Below are 16,876 nucleotides of genomic sequence, written 5' to 3'. Positions count from 1 at the left end.
GTTGCGTGGAGGCGAAAGTCTGGCGGCTGAGCTGGCTGTTGGGGTGCGGGAGGTAGGGGAGGAGGGCGAGGCTTGGTGCAGTGTTTTCTGGTCGCCGCGTGTGTAAAGTGTTGTTGTTGTGAAGGGCCGGGGAGCGGTGGCAGAGTTCCTTATCGCTTCTCGGCCTTTTGGCTAAGATCAAGTGTAGTATCTGTTCTTATCAGTTTAATATCTGATACGTCCTCTATCCGAGGACAATATATTAAATGGATTTTTGGAGCAGGGAGTCGGAATAGGAGCTTGCTCCGTCCACTCCACGCATCGACCCGGTATTGCAGTACTTCCGGGAACGGTGCACCTCCCTCTGGGAGAACTGTTAGTCGCAAAAAAAAGATCTGTTTGGGTTTTCCTGGCGTGTGTGGCATTTCTCGTCTGTCTTCTGTTAGGGTGGTTTTCCGGCGATTCTGTTTTGTGGCTACTGGAAGTTGTTACACTGCGTCTTCTGTTTTTTTTGTTGGTCTTTTTCTAACGTTGTGACTACAGGGCAAGCGGCGGTAAGTTACTGTAGTGTTTGTTCTTGTCGGTTTAGTGTCTAGTACGGTCTTCTTTGTTCGGCGTGTAAATGGAACATCCTAAGGCGTCTGTTTCCGTGTAACATATTCGATGTAATGCTAAATATTACGACGTGTCATATTAAGTGGATTTTTTTGGAGAGAGGATTCGGAGCAGGAGATTCCTGTTTCCGCTGCGCGCATCGACCTGGTATTGCGGTACTTCCGGAGACGGTACACCTCCCACTGGCAGAAATACTTCGTGCAAAAGACAGTGTTTTTTTTTGAGGGTATGTTACCATTTAGATGGTGTTGCGTATAGGAAGGATTGCTGGGCACGTGTCTTCGCCGTTGAGACGGCCGCGCACGAGCGTGATTTTCTGTATTCTGTCCACAGACACTTTACGATACGCGTAGCATCTGTCAGTGACGGATTGCTTCATAATGAAGTTGTCAGAATATAGAGCACCGTTTCTTAACAAGTCAGTGTTTTTTCTTTTTCGGTGTTCACGGTCATTTGCATTCTAGAGTTGCCAGGCACAGTTTTCATAGTGAATCGGAAGTTATACGTTGGTTTTTCCCGAGTTGCGGTTTGTTTTTTGTTTTTGTCTTTTGCTTTTTTTTTTAATGTTCTAGTGCTCTTCAGATATCTGCGTTTTTTTCTAACCACTTGAAATCACTCTACTGCTTAGTTTTCTTTCTGGCGTTCCCTTAACCTTGTGATAATTACAGCGAAACGAGAAATTGAGGCAAACAGCGTTAAGTGAATCGTGGCCACGTTTCATGTCAGGTTTACATACCTGTGTGGTAAGTATTTTGTCCACTGAGTTGCTCAGCTGTATCATACACACATCGATAATTAATAACCACTATTTCGAAATACCTTAAGATGAAAAGAAAATTCAGAGAAGCCATTGTCAAAAAAACTGGAATGTAATTAAAGGAACGTAAGTATCAGGAATACCATTACTTTCATTCTTTTTTCCCCAGGGTGTCCTATTTCTTTTAATTTCAATTTTTTTTCTAAAAAGGTAACATTTAATATTTTCCCCAGTTACATGTAGAAACAATTTTAACACTTTAGGAAACTTTTGACTACCAACTACTCTCCCTTCCTTCCCCTACCTCCATTGTAATGGCAAGCAATTAGATGTTATATATGTGCAGTTATGCAAAACATTTCCATATTAGACATGCTGTGAAAGAAAATAGACAAAAAGAAAAGTGAAGTAAAGAGAAAGTATGTTTTCCATCTACATTCAGACTCCATCAGTTCTTTCTTTGGAGATAATAGCATTTTTCATTTAAGTCCTTGGTAAATTCTATCCATTTAACAAGTATATTTAAAATACTTCAAAGTAATTTTAACTATCTTTCAGTGTTATAGCATACCGATGGATGTGAAACAGGTGAGAAAAACTATTATTGTATTATTGTATCTGTGAAGGTAACAGTTTTCATGTTTTCATTATCAAACTGTATCAGTTTAAAATTATTTCAGAATTGTCTGACAAATTTCTATCCATCCATAAAGGATTTGGTTGTTCTTCAAGTTAACAGAAACAAAGGATGAAATAAACAGACTGAGCCAGGGAATTACAGTATTATGCCAGGTGTCAAGTGGGCAAAATAAAAAAGTAATAGGAAATATGGTGCTTTTCTTCAAAGAGCTTTCCATGCCATGATAGTGATAACAACACCCAGTCCATAAGAAGAGTACAAAAGAGAACAGTGCAAAGAATTGTAAACAAAATGCTCTAGGAAAATCGATTAGAGTAGATATCAACAATGAACCAGTGTAACAAGAGTTAGACCTATGCTGACTGTCCAGACCCTTCACAGACCTTTTCTTAAAACTTGAAACTGTAAGTGAACTTGCCTCATGGGTGACATTTCACTTTAATGTCAAAGAAGTATGTAATTCCCACATAATTCTGTACCTGGGTCAAAGCTGTCACTGAAAATGCCTCCATCTATTTGGGAGTGCCTGTGGGAAATTCAGCCAGTGGTGCCATAGCAAAAAGGACACAAGAATCAGACTTGGTTGAGCAGTCAGGATGTGGCCCTGGTCAAAATTTGGTGACATGTTCAATTCTACCAAGCATATTCTTCCATTTATGAATGGTGTGATCTCCAAGGGTATGCTGTCTTCTGGATAGAGCTATTATTCAGGCCAAAAAAGAGGTTAAGTCTCCCCATAGAGATTTAATTCTTAACTACGTAGGCTACAAGATAAGCAAGGCTAACGTATTGTCCTTGACTATGGTCTCTCTTATCGGCCATCATGATTCACCATGGGATACCTGGATTTGAGTCATTTTTCCCATTAATTTCTTTGGGAGATAATGAAGAACAGCATGAGATGAGATCCACAGCTGGGTCAGCTTACCAATTGTCTTAATAGATCTTATAGATGGTACTTTTTGCTAATGAAACAGCAGTTTTATCTCATGGGACTACCTTCATGTTATCAGATACCAACTGGCAGCAGAGGGAGTGGAAAACTCATTGAAATTAGTGATTCACTTGTACCACAGACACCAATTGATTGATAAGTCTGGCCAGGGAAAAGTACATTATGCAGTGACTTCAGTTACCTTGCCTTCTTAACTTTTCTATAATGAGGGAGGACACTTTTGGCTTTCAAAGATTTTTTTTTTTTAAATCCCTTACTTTGAAATTTTCAACCAGGAACCATGAACTCAGTAGACTACATGACAGCTGCTCCTCTTTCTATGCCCCTCCCACCCTCACTTCCCTTTACCTCACCTAAATCAGTGGGTGAGCCTGTTTTTATTGCAGTATGTTATTGGGGACTGGCACATACTGATGGACCAACTTAGGTTCCTTGAACAAATGATTCTGGATTGGTTTCACGTGAGGCAATTTGAGTGACCTGAGATGGGTGGTTTTAACAGCAGATGGAATTTCCATTGTGTATGAAGAACAGTAGACAATTTGATTAGGTTATTGATTTGGATAAAGAGATTACCATATATATGACTAGCAAAGAAAGAGACCAGGTTGTGAAAGTCTTTAATGCTACACAGCACATTTATTGTTGAGCCTTAGATGCAGTAGGCAGCCACTGGAATTTGAGTAGGATAATGACACAATCAGATCTCTGCTTTTAAGAAATCACTTTAGCAATGATATGTTAGAGTGGGAAGAGATTTGAAGCAGGGAGCCCAATGTAGAAACTGACTCAGTTGTCTAGGTCTTAGATAATGAAGGCCCTGAAGGGTGATGGTATCTATGTGAACAAAAAAAAGGATTGATGATCAACATATTGTGGAGGTAGAAATGACAGATTTTCTCCACTAATTCACGGTGTGTGGTACAGCAGAGTAAGGAGTCAAAATTAATGCTATGATTAGGTTTCTATAATAACAGTAGTATTTCTATCAGATGAATCCCCAAATATTTATAAACCAAAGTTTATTTGTTAACTTTTTTGAAAAAGTGATTTGCATATTTTAATAACTGAAATGATGAACTGGATTTGCATATTGTGTCTAATTTTATAGAAAAGTTCATGAGAGGAAGAGATTTACCACCTTGTTAGCCAAGTCAAATGAACAGTCTGCCAGAGTTATGGAATGACAACAAAGGGGAATATAATGTAGATGTAAGTAACTAAAGCAGCCTCATGAATTTGCCAGATCTCCGACAGAGCTGTATCCCTATTTTCCCAAGGTCTTTAGAGTCAGTACAAATTCTACAACTTCTACAACAAATTCTTCTACATCATTATTACCCAATGATGATAATACTTTCTGTGGATATGGAAAACCCATTTCTTTCTTTTTATTTTGTGATTTAAATCTTTAATAGTAAGCAAGCATTTAAAAAATGTTTTCAGTGAACCAAGAATGAAATGCTAATTTTGTAAAAAAATAAATCCATGTAAAAATGTGTTCTGAATTTGAATTTGAATTCTAGGGGAAGAAACAACCCAAGCAGTGCTTCTTGAATTTCAAGTTTTCATTTTGCTTATAATTAAAGTATTCATTTAATTTGCTCTGTAAGTTACACATTAAAATTTAAGTAAACATTTGTTATTAGGCAACTTTATTTATAAATGTTACATGCCTTCAGTAAACAGGTTACTCAGTGAGTGGATATTTCCTTTTCACCTTCTAATGAAGCAGCAGTATAAATTAGCTTAAATTTAATATTAGAATTGGAACTGCTAGACTTTTATTCTATGACCCACTTCTTCCCCTTTCCCCTGCCCTCTTTTGCAAATGAGTTGGTTAGAGCTATATTGGCAAACCTTTTTAACAGTCACCAACAAGATGAAGTGGGCTGAGGCTGTTGGTGAACATTGACTCTATCAGAATGAAGTGATCTGGTTTATCCTCAATAGCAAGACTGCTTTTAACAGCTTTCTCAAAAGCTGCTGCAACATCTATGGCATCTTTTGCACTTGTTTCAAAGTAAAAATAGTTGCTATTGTCTCTGGATCGGGCCTGAGTTTCTTCTGTAGAAATCTTTCACTTATCACAATCTTGTTACCCAAATCACAAAAGGAAAGCTGTCAGGCTGTTTGATATCTTCATTATAAATGAATTCTTTCTTCCAGCTGCTCAAGTTCTGGGAACTTTGAGAAGTCTTCTCTACTGAAGGTAACTCTCAAAATGTTTGTAAAACAGTATTCCCAGGCTTCCAAAGCATTCTTGACCTGCTGTGTCCCAAATCTACATGGTTACAAAGTATATGTTCACTTCCAAGTCTTTATTTAAAAATCTCACACCTAGTATGTGGAATAGTTGGTTGTCACATTTGTTAGTGACATATCTATTCACAACTGAACTGTTGTTCAGTCATTTTCAGTCTGCCTGACTCTTTGGTGACCCTATTTGTGGTTTTCTTGGCAAAGATACAGGAGTGGTTTGTCATTTCCTTATCCAGCTCATTTGACAGATGGGGAAACTGAGGCAAACAGGGTGAAGTGACTTGCCTAAGGTCACAGAGCTAGTAAGTGTCTGAGGCTGAATTTGAATTCAGGTCTTCTTGACTCCAGGCTCAGCAATCTATCCATAGTACTGCCTAGGTCTTCCCAATACCACCCTCTCCAAAGAGGATTTTTTTTTAAAAAGTGATGCTTTTTCTGCCATTATTGAATAAAGGATCTTACTCCAAAAATCCTTAATTATAATTCTTGTTTATTATATTATTATTATTATTTATATTACTTATTTTTTACTTATCTATATTAGTATACATATATATACTTAATTATATATTATTATATCCTTAATTAATGCATCATATGCATTACCAATTGCTGTGGCTGCTCCAGGGACAAGCTGGCCCTGGGCAGGTGAGGCATGGAGGAGGAGAGAAGAAGGCAGACACCTCTGGTGCTGCCCAGTTTCAGCCTCTTTCAAGCTGCCATTTAGAGTGGAGGGGACAACTGAAAATCCGCTTCTAGAGTAGTTGAAGATACTGAGTTTCAGGAACACAAATCATAATTACAAGTAGCATGCCAGAAGAGTAGGACTTTTCTAATACTAAGAAAGGTACCTAAGAAAGGTAAAAAAAAATTTGCATTTCTTCTATTAATGATTTGGTTGGGACAGTCTCTCATGTGGTTGTTAATAGTTCATTTTTTTGAGGGCCATTTATTCAAAAGCTTTTTCATTGTATGTAATTCAAACTACTTTTATCATTTGTGAACATTTGACTAGAATTGTTTGACTGGAATTCACCCCTTAGCTATAACTTTAAAAGCTCCCTGATCTGGTTCTCTTCCAAATTTTAAAAATGGTATATCGTTTGATATTTAACATTCAGTCCATTTATCCATTTTGTGATTATCCTGGTATATAGAGTTAGGATGTTCATCTCAACCTAACTTCCTTCAGACTACTTTCTAATTTTCCCAACCATTCTTGTCAAATAGCAAGTTCTTTCTTAGGTGCTGTGTTCTTGGAATTATACTTTTAAAAATTAATTAAAATACCCATACCCCTTGATCCAAAACACCTTGTGGTTGATATATACCCCATGGAGGTCAGACACAAGGGCAGTGGCCATATAAACCAAAGTACATGTGCCAAGAACACAAAAATCACAACTGAAAGCTGTTGAATTGTCATGACAACATTTGATCCCAAAGAAGAGACCTGAGAAGGCAGATCACCCAACTTTTTTACAGAGGTGATGGTGGTGGTAATGGCAATAGATGTGGAAAACATACACACACACACACACATCTATGAAGTTATCTAGGTGATGTAACAATAAAATTAATTTTGAAAATAAATGTAAAAACAACAACCCCCAAATGGAGACCAATTTCTTTAGGAAATTGTTTTGTTGTCTTTTGTTGTTTCCTTAGGAATCAAGATATATGCCTCTGCCCAGGTCAAGGATGCAGGGCAATGGAAGTTTTTAAAAACAGCAGTTGATCAGTGAATCCCAGAAAGATTTTATGCCAATTGATGTTTATTGTGAATATATAGTTTTATGATCCTCAGTTATCAGAGATGTTCTCCATGGATGTTCTCTATGTGTAAAGACTTGGTAGAGTCTGACTAAAGCATTTCGATCAGTGCCAAACAAAATTATTTGGTCGGTCCTGAAACAATTAAAGATATATTAAGATCCTCAGTTGTACTAGGACAACATGACTTTTATTTAAAACAATGGGGTTTGTGGGGGGTTGTATTTATTATTTAATTTTCCCCAGTTACATATAAACAACAATTTTTAACATTTGTTTTTAAAACTTTGAGTTCCAAATTCTTTCTCCCTCCCCAACTCCTTCACTGAGAAGGCAAGTAATTCCATATATATGGCAAGTAATTCCATATATGTAGTCATGCAAAACCTGTAGTCATACTGTGAAAGAAAACAGATTTAAAAAACTCAAGAAAAATGAACTGGAAAAAAAAATAAAACAATGTTTTACTCTGTTGCTATACATGCAGGATTGTCCACAGAGTCCAATGAATTATTTCAAACTTTGGAAATAACCATTTGGGCTTTGGTTAAGACAAGAATGGATTGTAAGATGTATGACAGGAGAGAGATGTCTTGCTCCACACAACCTCTTCACAAAGACATTCTTGAATACTTAACACTGTACGTGGGGTTTGCTACCTCAAGTGTTGTACTTCAATTTAATGGAAAAAATAAACTGGTATCTTTACTAAGTGGTGTGTCCGGCCTAACTGCCGTGGGCTGCCGGGTCCTTCTTACCTAACTCAGGTCTTCGGTGATCAGCCAGATAAACGTAATGAGAGAAGACACCTCCAGAGTCAAACAGAAGTGTAGGCTCTATTCCGGATACCAGCTACATGTCAGCATGTAGGACAAGTTCTCCCCGTGGAGCTCTCTTCTCCTTCCAGAGGAGAGAGGAACCCAACCCCCAGGCTTTCCTGTCCCCATATAAGCTCTCCCAGCTGTATAGTTCAACGGTGGACACCATGCATGCTCTCAGCCCCTTAGCCAATTAACAACAAGGTGTGCTCAGTCCACAGACCAATCGCAAGGGTGGGACCAATAGCAAGGGTGGGATGCTCTCCCCAGCAAGTTTCCACTGAGAAGAAGTGGAAAAACAAGACAGCTCGTGTTTCACTCCTCAATTCCCAGCTGTTCCCTGGGGTGTAATGGGACGAGTTAGAGCCAACCCCTGTCCATTGCAGGACGCCACACTGAGAGCCTGCCTAGATAACCTAGGGACTTGTCAGTAGGGGTGGAACTAGATGGATTTCAGGAGGAAGGGTCTCGTCTTTGTTTGCAACGTGGTAGTTCTTTGTCCAGCTCCGAATGTCCAGTGGAGAAGACACCCATATAAGGAAAGGTGTTAGGTGATAGGTTCAATGTATAGGCTTAGGAATGTTCATGTAATTAACACTATATATGCATGTGAGCTAGCTGGAATAAATGGAGTCCTCACCACCTTGTCTCCCACCTCATTCATTACTCACTAGATCAAGGCCTCTTGCTGGACAAGAGCCTTGGGTCGGGTTTAGGGATCCCCGTAATGGTCTATGGGACCCCAACATTCTGGCGTCCATTCTCGGGGCAGAAAGAAAAAATCTACGGAACACAGCAGAGGGCCAAAAGTGTAGTCCTTTAGCGGGGAAAAGACACGACCTTCGCGCCCTGGGGTGCCTCAGACTGACCAATCTGAGAAGAATTCGGTGCACTCAACCTCAGGAAGACAAGGAAAAGAAGACACCAGTCTTGTGAGTAACCTGCTTCTGGAGCAGTGAAGTAAGAATCTTACTATGGCGCTAGTTGAATCAGCAGAGAAGGCCGATAGAGAAACTTTTGTTAAGGTAATTTACAGATCAGCTAAGACACAGGGGGTCGTCATTCAAATGAAAGTGATCAGGGAGTTCTTAAAGGAAGTAGAAAGAATTTGTCCCTGGACAAAGCAGAGACCTCCTGTCTCTATAAGCTCGTGGAAAGTTGTAGGAGAACAGTTAACTAGCTATGACTCCGAAAATCCTGGGGATCTGGAGCTAACAAGTTTCTTTCTGTATAATATAGTAAAAGTGGCCCTTCAGGCTGCAGATGGCTGTTGTGACCCACAACCCAGGCAATTCACAGCCTCCACACAAACAACGCCTTCCATTTCACCAGATTCCTCCCCTGAACCATCCCGTGCGAATTCTCCCAGTCCACCTTCAATTTATCCTAATTTAGGACAGCTTCAGGAGCAGAATTGGAGGGAGGAGGAGAGAGAAAGAATGCAACAGGAGGTAGATGAGTTAAAGAGTAGATTACGGGACTTAGAAGTGGAAACGAAAAAATCAGTTAAGTTCAAGGAGGAAGTGAAAGTTCCCGCCACAAGGGAGGACACTGAAGCAAAGAGCAGAGCAGAAGAGCAGAGAAACAAAGGGAACCTGAACGGTCTCCAGGGAGAGAGAATGCAAGGGAAACACCTAGTGGAGCCAGCAAGTTTAAAATCACTCTTGAAGGAGATTACTTACTGTGGAAATTTGAGTCTCACAAAGTATGTTTGGAACTAAGTAAAAGAAATCAAGCCATAGGTCTAATTTGTGCAGAGGATTTCTGACAATCTTTTCTCAGTTTTTGAATTTTTTCTATTGTCTGTATATGTGTTCAGTCTTTACATGTTCTGTGTGCGTGTGTTTGTGAGTTATTACGGCCGGCTCCAGTGTAGCTGGAATTTGGAATGTTATCTCTTTTCCCTCCCCCTCATCCCTTCTCTCTGATGGCTGCAGCATCAGGGAGGAGAATGGGAGAGAGAAAGTGAGAAACTAATCTTATATTATTTATATGATTGCTAAATGCAGTTTTAGATAAGAAATGCAAGGAAATGATGTATGTGTAATTTTAAAGGGGCTTTAATCAAAGCCCACTAGGAGTACAACATGGGTATGAAGTTTAAGGAAAGCATAAAAGCTTTGGAATTTATTGGAAAGTTGTTGGTAAAATTCTCTCTCTCTTTATACATTCTAACTCTGGCCAGGTTACGAAGGTGGAGAGAAAGACAAGAAGAAATTGGGGAAATTTTTTCCCTCATATCAGAAGGCAGATTGAATAGCATTTTAATTATCTCATGCCTCACCTAAAAGAGAAAAATTTTTGTGTATGGGACACAACTAAAAGGTAATTATTCTGGTCATGTTTTAAGTGAAACATGTCACTCCTAATTGGATGTTTAAGACAGGTCAGAATTTATTGTATTATTTGGCACTAAGGCAAATTGAGAAAATGCATAAATCTGAAAATGAAAAAAGATACCTCAGAGATCAAGCCTTGAACTACCAAGTGGAAAGGAGGAGGCTAGGTGCCACTGGACTTTGTTCCAGAGTCTCCCTCACTTCCACTTGCAGTTTTACAACTTTTTCTCTTTCAAAAACATTTTTAAGTAGTAGACATAGACGTGAAATTTTCTTGAGTAAAAATTAGAACCATTGTGATTTTTATTTTACTCTGTAATCCAGAAATGGTGTTAGAGAAAGCAATTTGTAATCTGAATCTTGTTGAAACTAAAAGATGTTGGAAAAATTGTGTGTAGCCATTTATGTTATTTAAAAATTTTATCAGTCCTACTAACCTTATCTTATAATGTTTTGTAATTGCCATTTAGAAAACCAGGTATTTTCACCTTTGCCTGTTTAAGAAGTTACAGCTAAAATAATTTATCGGGTATAAAAGTTGTAAGATTGTTAACTAAGTATTTGAAGTTGCTGTTTTAATGCTAAACCTAAAATTGTTAATTGATTACTATGTGTGGAAAGAAATGAATGGAGAGAAAATTTTATCTAGACTGATTCTGCCCATTCAGAACAGTCCTCCTGTATGTTTGGGGGTTGGCAGGCATGGGATCCATGCCAATTCCTTTTATTTTGTAAAACTGCCAAGGTTTCTTTCATGTGTACAAGGTCATCAGTCCTAAGAAAGAAAATTGTTTGGCTTATATAATTCATAAACAATGAATGTGACTTGCTCAAAAGTTGTAATAGATAAGAAAAGATTTTTAACAATTGACTTTTATATCAGGACAAGTTTTAAATTTGAGAAGGAAGGATCCTAAACAGAATCTCATATGTATGTGAGTCCTGTTAATCATCATTACTTATTGCAACTCCATGAGAATACAAATAACTGTATTTGGCTTTAGGTTGTGATTAGGGAAATTTGCTGTTTAAGGTGAAAGCATTTGGGACCATAAATATTTTTGTTTAAGTTTGAATTTGGGTATAGTTGTCTGCATTAAATCAGTATCTGAAAGAATGTGCCACAAGATACTCAGAGGCACTGTGATCCTGCATCCTGTACTGTTATCAAGTGTAATTTGTATCTGGAGAGGAAACACTGAGGGGACAATTCTAGACTCAATCTAGGAGGGAATCCTCCTGGTCAGTTTTTCTACTGTGTCCTTTTATAAAGGAATGTTTCCCACTTGACTATTCCTGAGTCTGGCTATAATACAGATACTGCATGATTGGAAAATTTCACTGCTATCTGAATTCAAACAGAGTCAAAGATGTTTTATCCTATCATATTTGCTATATCACATGTCCATATTTTTTCCTTCTATAGCAAACTTCTATGATCAATTACAAGTAGTCAGTATAACATGTGAGCCCTTTTGTGTAATCTTACTGGAAAACTTAATATTATTTTTATCTGAAATTGGAACATGTTCAGAAGACTCACCTTCAGATGTCCCTATTATTTACTTATTAACAACTTAATTTCTAAAGTTTTGTCTTCCAGAGTGAATATAATCAGAAAAAGATAAACAAGCTGATGAAACAATGATGATCATCTATTCAGTTATGAGATTCAACTTAGAAATCTCTTTTATTTAAGACAATACAGCTATGCTGGTGAACAGTAATAACTTATGCACTATCTTATCTATGGTAGAAATATAAAGGAATATGAAGCAGTCTGAATGATCACTTCTAGAGATTTGAAAAGCTAAATAAAAGCTTGATCAAAATATATAGAAAGCAGATAAGGAGGATGGGGACAAATGGGAATCATCCAAGCCCCTCCTATCCTAGATAGTTACTAAGTATGTCAAGAGAGTGTGAGGAAGTCTGACAGTATTCTCACACCTACCTCATTTCTAGTTATTTTATTCTTACTCCTTTTTGGTTCTTGTTTGTTTAATCTTTGTGCCAGATTTGTGTCTTCTAGGTTTCTTTGTCCAAGACCATCACCCATCACCCTCTGAATCATCAAGTTCCTCATATTGGTTAAAGACCCAACCCCTCCAATGTTGGGACCCTGTGAGGCAGGGTCAGCTCTACATCCAATCTCAGCAGGAAGCAGTTTCAGAAGCTGAGACCTTTATCCCTTATCCCAAAAATGTGTTGGGTCCCATCAGTTTAAAGGGGGACAGGGTGGGGTGCTTGAGTGCATGCACTTGGGCCGCAGTTTTAATACTGCATTTCTCTTTATAAATCATTCATATTTCAGGAATGCCATATAACCTTACAGGCCAAGCCATTGTTGAAAGGGCAAATCGTCCCCTCAAGGTTTACTTGCAAAAACAAAAAGGGGGAATTACACAAGGCCCTCAGGCATCTCTCAATTTAGCCTTATACACATTAAATTATTTAAAATTCGATGATAAGAGTCTTTCAGCAGCCATGAAATATGCTATTGCTATAAAAACATCAAGAAGAACTTCACTTCTAGAAAAAACACAAATAGAGAATGAAGGAAAGCAGGCCATGTGGCGTGATGCAGAAGGACAATGTCATGGTCCGGGAAAAATAATCATATGGGGAAAGGGTTATGCTTGTGTTTCCACAGGAAAAGAGAAAGAACAGTGGGTCCCAGTACGCAGGCTTTGGCTGATAGAAGAAAGAGACAACGGGAAGAAAATCACAGGGCAAGAGACTGAGAGCAACGAAGCGGAGAAAGAAGCTGGAAGAACAAATAAGGAGTCTTTGTCTTCAAAATGAGGAGGTTGATTCTGTTTCTCTTACTGACTCTTGGGGTTGGAGGAGATCCAACTCCAAGCCAGGAGACAAGTGGGAATGCGCATCACTGGGCGTTCATCCCGAATCCTCCGTGGGTGAGGGTCATAAGATGGGGTGAAAAGATACCAACACCAGTATTACATGGCAGTTTATCATGCATGTTTGGGGGTGCAGGCTTTGAATTTATAGGTAAATCAAATGGTTCACAGCCAAGAATGAACTTTACTGGATTGATTGCAGGATTACCGCTCTGTCTTCAAAAGAAGGTTGTTGGATGATAGACTGGCACTACATGGGTTTTTAATAATGTAGGGCCGATATGACATGGTATGCAAACATAACTCTGGGACATGAGACTTTAGCTTATCGAGGGGACTCTAGACTTTTTCACCTATGGACTTGGGTCATTGAGGGAGAAGATATGGATAAAAAATGAGAAATAGGTTTGAGACATAGAACATATTGTACAAAAATGAATGGGGCACAAGACATGGGACAAAAATGAGAAGTGATTTCTAGATCTGCTACAACGTAGCAAGAGAAATGATCCTAATGTCTCCATTTATCGTAATTATTCAGGTTTTGTATCATTTGAAGATAGTCAGTCACATCAGTGTCAACAGACTGTGTTATTCTTAGAGCATTATAATGAGAGTCTTACTTCCTGTCACAACCTATCACATTTTAGGCCAGATCGCTATGTCTCAGGATATCCTAGTCCTAGATATGTTACTAACAAGGGTTCTTATACAGCAGGGATCGAACAGGTGATTGCCGCTATTGGGGGACAGACAGTACAAAGTTTTGTAGGACCATCTATTATCGTAAGACCAAACGGTAAAATAATTACAAACCATATTAGTCTTATGACACGAGTGTGTTTAGGATCATCTCATGCCTTTATGTGGGATCGTGCAAGTCAGTCTACACTCATGCCACATATGAATATGACAAGGATATTAAATTTAACTTGTCTGAATTGTTCGGTACATGAATGCATAGGGCCACAATTTGATAAAGGAAGGCTTTACATCATTGCTAGGCCAAAGTATGCATTCACGGTAGCGAAAACAGAAGGATGGTATCGCACTCTGGCTGACAATATTATGTCAGTATTAGATCAAAAGATAACAAGTAAGATGCGATTCAAAAGATGTATCTCATGTGTAGTGTTAGGTATAACCTTATTAGTTGAACTAATTGTTAGTTCTACTGCTCTCACAATGTCTGTCTCTAACACACAGAATAGTGCTGGGGATGGAAGCTCAATTCCAGGTGGACAGTCTCGGGCGGGTAAAGGTGGGAACTTCTAAATCTTAGAGTTCTCACGAGACCCCCCAGGAAACGACTGGGAATCGAGGTGAACCGAGCTATCTCGTGTATTTCCGCCTCTTCCCGTGAGAAACGTGATGGGAGAGAGATCTCCCCGCCCTCGAGATTGTCCCGGATCTGGGCACACTATTGTTATCTAACAGCACGGTATTCAGATGCAAACTATGCTGCTGAAGAGTTTAAGTAGGATCAGGAAAGCCTGAAAGCTCTCTTGGGCGGAGGGGCGCGGAGCAGACAGGACAACAAGGCTCCGCTTTTTCTCTCTCCTCTCTCCCCTCCCCCTCTCTCCCCACTTACACTTCTACTTCCAATCTCTTATTGTAAGATCTTTGCCTCCTTGGGAGATTCTTCGCTCCCTCCTAAGGAAGAATTTCCCTGCACTTGTAACTAGACCCTGAAATAAAGCTCAACCCTTGTTCGACTCTGGAACGTCCTTTCTCTCATACGAGCATCCGGTTTGGCCAACCGAAGACCTCGGGAGGTGAGGTAAGAAGACTCGGGTAGCCCACAGGCCTCTAGGCCTGGCAGGTAGGCCAAGTCAATACAATAAAAATGACAATTATACCTAAATTAATTTACTTCTTTAGTGTCATATCAAACTTCCAAAAATTATTTTATAGAACTAGAAAAAATAATAATAAAATTCATCTAGGAGAACAAAAGTTCCGGAATATTAAAGGAATTAATGAAGAGAAATTCAAGGAAAGGTGGCCTAGCCTTACCAGATCCCAAACTCTTACAAAGCAGCAATCATCAAAACTACTTGATACTGGCTAGGAAATAGAGTGGTGGATCAGTGAAATAGGTTAGGTATACAAGACATAGTAGTCAATGAATATAATCATCTACTTTTTGATAAACCCAAAGACTCCGGCTTCTGGGATAAGAACTCACTACTGAACAAAAACTGATGGGAAAACAGGAAAATAGTGTGGCAAAAACTGGGCAGAGACCAACATCTGACACTGTATACCAAAATAAAGTCCAAATGGGTACATGATTTAGATATAAAGGCTGATACTATAAACAAATTAGAGGATCAAAGAATAGTTTATCTGTCAGATTTAAGGAGAATGAAGGAAATTACGATCAAATAAGAGATAGAAAACATTGTGAAATGCAAAATGGATAATATTGATTACATTAAGTTAGATTAGGAGGGAAGCAGGAAACTGGAAAAGAATTTTTACAACTAGTTTCTGTGATGTAAGCCTCATTTTTTAAAATATAGAGAGAAGCAAGTCAAATTTAGAATACAAGTCATTCCCCAATTGATAAATGGTCAAAGGATCTGAACAGGCAGTTTTCAGAGGAGAAATTAAAGCTATCTATAGTCATATGAAAAAATACTCTAAATTGCTATAGATTAGAGAGATGCAAATCAAAAGAACTCAGAGAACATCATACCTATCAGACTGGCTAACATGACAAAACAGAAAAATGATAAATGTTAGAGAAGATGTAGGAAAGTTGGAACACTAATTCATGGTTGGCGGAGTTGTGAGCTGGTCCAACCTTTCTGAAGAGCAATTTGGAACTATGCCCTTTGATCCAACAATACCATTTCTAGGGCTATATTCCAAAGAGATCATAAAAATAGGAAAAGGACCCACATGTACAAAAATATTTATAGCAGCTCTTTTTGTGGTGGCCAAGAACTAGGAATTGAGGGGATGCCTGAAGAAGTTGTGATTTATGAATGTAATGGAATACTATTGTACTATAAGAAATGATGAACAGGTGAACTTCAGAAAAACCTGGAAAGATTTATGTGATCTGAGGCTGAGTGAAATGAGCAAAACCAGGAGAACATTATACACAGTAATAGCCACAGTTTGTGATGACTGATTTAGATAGACTCAGCCCTTCACAGCAATGAAGGATGTAAAACAATTGCAAAGGACTCGATGGAAAATGCCATCCACATTCAGAAAAGGAACTATGGAGTCTGAATGCAGAGTGAAGCAGACTATGTTTTTTGTTTTGTTTTGTTTTTTCTTTCTCATGGTTCCTTCCATTCATTCTAATTCTTCTGTACATGACTAATGTGAAAATGTGTTTAATAGGAATGTACATACATGTAAATCCTATATCAAATTGTATGCTATCTTGGGGAGTGGGGAGGAAAAAGAGGGGAAGAAAATTTAAAACTCATGAAAGTGAATGTTGAAAACTAAAAATAAATACACTAAAAAAAATTTAAAAGTTTTTGCACAAAATAAGCCAATGCAACCAAGATTGGAAGGGAAGCAGAAAGCTGGGAAACCATTTTTTACAGCAAGTGTCTCTTCACATGCTTGGGGTAGACACCACCCTAAATCACCAATGGGTTTGAGACCCCTAGATTACCTTCAGCCTAATTTTAGCCAGTCTGCCCAAACTGTTTACCTGGGATGTGGCCTCTGGACATGCTACAGTTTCTTGGAGCCACAGATGCGAATTAGGTGGAACAGGTGTATACCAAAGGTGGAAAGCAGTCTTGAAAAGGGCTTGGCAGCCTTCACACCAGAGGTACTAGACTTTCCTGAGCACACACAGACATACACACACACACACATAACTGCTGCTCCAGAAGATTGATGA

At 38.7% G+C, this 16,876-nt stretch overlaps 1 non-coding gene and 1 pseudogene across 1 annotated transcript; one reads left to right on the top strand and one right to left on the bottom strand.

Moving 5' to 3' along the window:
• The first annotated feature begins 151 nt into the window (after positions 1-151).
• On the top strand, positions 152-342 carry LOC140509432 (U2 spliceosomal RNA). Its single transcript, XR_011968749.1, has one exon. It is a non-coding gene; the product is annotated as a U2 spliceosomal RNA (small nuclear RNA).
• Positions 343-3,271: 2,929 nt separating this feature from the next.
• Positions 3,272-5,356, bottom strand: LOC140507919 (ras-related protein Rab-9A-like; annotated as a pseudogene).
• Between the last annotated feature and the right edge of the window lie 11,520 nt (positions 5,357-16,876).

This window comes from Notamacropus eugenii, chromosome 5 (assembly GCF_028372415.1).
Source record: "Notamacropus eugenii isolate mMacEug1 chromosome 5, mMacEug1.pri_v2, whole genome shotgun sequence".
Taxonomy (NCBI): domain Eukaryota; kingdom Metazoa; phylum Chordata; class Mammalia; order Diprotodontia; family Macropodidae; genus Notamacropus; species Notamacropus eugenii.
Note: the sequence above shows the minus strand (reverse complement) of the source record. Positions and strands in the feature narration are given on the sequence as shown.